Source organism: Jaculus jaculus, chromosome 1, assembly GCF_020740685.1.
Source record: "Jaculus jaculus isolate mJacJac1 chromosome 1, mJacJac1.mat.Y.cur, whole genome shotgun sequence".
Lineage (NCBI taxonomy): Eukaryota > Metazoa > Chordata > Mammalia > Rodentia > Dipodidae > Jaculus > Jaculus jaculus.
In genome coordinates, this window is record NC_059102.1 from 245,015,291 (window position 1) to 245,018,451 (window position 3,161).

Here is a 3,161-nt window from a genome sequence, read left to right on the forward strand (position 1 = left end):
GGGCCCACGTGGGGCCGGGACGGTGCTGGTGGGGGCGCGAGCTGCGGGGGAGCAGCCGCGCCGTGGGGCCGGGGGGCCCGCGCTCGCCCGCGGCCGCGCGCACGCGTGGGGACACCCCCGGGGCTTGCGGGTTCCCGCGGCCCGGGCGGGAGGAGACTGCTCTCTGCGTGCGTCCCGGGACCGCCTTCCACCCGCGCGCGCCGGCCGGGCCGCGGGCAGCTCTCGTTCCCGGAGAGAGCCCGGGGTGGGAGAGGAGACGGGCCTCCTTCGCCCTCCGCCCGGGCCCCGGCCGTCCCCCGAGCTGGGCACCGAGGCGGGCAGCGCGGGCCGGGCGGGATCGCCTCCCCTCTTGCGGCGCGGCGCGGCGGGCCGGCTCCGGAGGGAAGGAGCCCGCTCGGCGCAGCGCCTCCTGCTGCTCACTGCGCGCCCCACGGGCCGCGGTCCATTCATTCACCGCCTGGCATTTCCCGGTTTTCATTTGCTGGCTACTTGGTCATCCAGTGCTTAACCAGCGCCCAGCGCGGGGCGGGGGGGTTCTGAGGCAGAAAAAAAAAAAAAAAGACAAGAAATTTGGGGGACAGGAGACGGGAAAGGAGTCTCTCCACAGCCAGAATTCTGGTTGCCTCTCACTGGTAGCAAGAATTCCAGCACAGTTCACAACTGCTCAAGGACTTTCCCTTCCCAGCTTTAAACCTGCAGCTTTCCAAGAATCCCACCAGAAACTCCACTTGCAGTAGAGGACACGTACTAAACCCCAGGTGCAACCGTAGTGCCTCCTGGTTTTTCCGGATCAGACTGTAAACCCTATCCAACCTCTAGAGTCAGATAATCTCTTAATCAAAAGAGAGACAAGGAAATTAAAAGTTTCTTAACCTTTTAAGATGTAACTTGAGGGATGGCTAGATGGCTTAGAGGTTAAGACTTTTGCCTGCAAAGCCAAAGGACCCAGGTTTGATTCCCGAGGACCCACATAAGTCAGATGCACAAGGTGGCTCACGCATCTGGAGTTAGTTTGCAGTGGCTGGAGGCCCTGGTGTGACCATACTCTCTCCCTCTCCCTCTCTCTCTCTCTCTCTCTCTCTCTCTCTCACTCGCTCCCTCTCTCTCAATATTTATATTATTTAAAAATAATATATTTAAAAGATGTCATAAATATTTTTTAGTTAAGCCTTAAAATTGTTCAATGGTAAAAGATAATTATTTTAAAAAACTAAAAAAAAGTGTCTCTAAAGTGGCTAATGCTAATTGCAATTCTAGTCCACATTCATTTTTTTTTTTTTTTTCCCTGAGGTAGGGTCTCTCTCTGGCCCAGGCTCACCTAGAATTCACTATGTTGTCTCAAGGTGGTCTTGAACTCAACAGTGATCCTCCTACCTCTGCCATCCAAGTGCTGGGATTAAAGGCATGTGCCACCATGCCCGGCTCATCTTTTTTTTTTCTTTTCACAATTTTTATTAACATTTTCCATGATTATAAAAATATCCCATGGTAATACCCTCCCTCCCCCCCCCCGCCCACTTTGAAATTCCATTCTCCATCATATTACTTCCCCATCTCAATCATTGTACTTACATATATATAATACCAACCTATTAAGTACTCTCCTCGCTTCCTTTCTCTTCCCTTTATATCTCCTTTTAAACTTTCTGGCCTCTGCTACTAAGTATTTTCCTTCTCACGCAGAAGTCCAATCATCTGTAGCTAGGATCCCCATATGAGGGAGAACATGTGGTGCTTGGCTTTCGGGGCCTGGGTTACCTCACTTAGTATAATCCTTTCCAGATCCATCCATTTTTCTGCAAATTTCATAGCTTCATTTTTCTTTATCACTGAATAGAACTCCATTGTATAAATGTGCCACATCTTCATTATCCACTCATCAGTAGAGGGAAATCTAGGCTGGTTCCATTTCCCAGCTATTATAAATTGAGCAGCAATAAACATGGTTGAGCACATACTTCTAAGGAAATGAGATGAGTCCTTAGGATATATGCCTAGGAGTGCTATAGCTGGGTCATATGGTAGATCAATCTTTAGCTGTTTTAGGAACCTCCACATTGATTTCCACAATGGCTGGACCAGATTGCATTCCCACCAGCAGTGTAGAAGGGTTCCTCTTTTTCCACATCCCCGCCAACATTTATGATCATTTGTTTTCATGATGGTAGCCAATCTGACAGGAGTGAGATGGAATCTCAATGTAGTTTTAATCTGCATTTCCCTGATGACTAGTGACATAGAACATTGTTTTAGATGCTTATATGCCATTTGTATTTCTTCCTTTGAGAGCCCTCTATTTAGCTCGAAAGCCCATTTTTTGATTGGCTTGTTTGATTCCTTATTAGTTAACTTTTTGAGTTCTTTGTATATCCTAGATATTAATCCTCTATCAGATATATAGCTGGCATAGATTTTTTCCCATTCTGTAGGTTGCCTCTTTGCTTTATTCACAGTGTCCTTTGCAGTACAAAATCTTTGTAATTTCATTAGGTCCCAGTGATTAATCTGTGGTTTCATTTTCTGAGGAATTGGGGTTGTATTCAGAAAGTCTTAGCCAAGACCAATATGTTGAAAGGTTTCCCCTACTTTTTCCTCTAGCAGTTTCAGAGTTTCAGGTCAGATGTTAAGTTCTTTAATCCATTTGGACTTAATTCTTGTGCATGGAGAGAGAGAAGAATCTATTTTAATCCTTCTACAAATATATATCCAGTTTTCCCAACACCATTTGCTGAAGAGGCTGTCTTTTCTCCAATAAGTATTTTTGGCATTTTTATTGAATATCAGGTGGCTATAGCTACCTAGACTTACATCTGGATCCTCTATTCTGTTCCATTGATATACATGTCTGTTTTTGTGCCAGTACCACACTGTTTTTGTTACTATGGCTCTGTAGTATAGGTTAAAATCAGGTATAGTGATACTACCAGCCTTATTTTTGTTGCTCAGTATTATTTTAGATATTCGAGGTTTTTTGTGATTCCAAATGAATTTTTGGATTGTTTTTTCTATTTCCGTAAAGAATGCCTTTTGTGTAAATTGCTTTTGGTAAGATTGCCATTTTCACAATATTGATTCTTCCAATCCAGGAACAAGGGATGTTTCTCCACTTTCTAGTGTCTTCTGCAAATTATCACTTGAGTGTTTTAAAGTTCTCGTTGTAG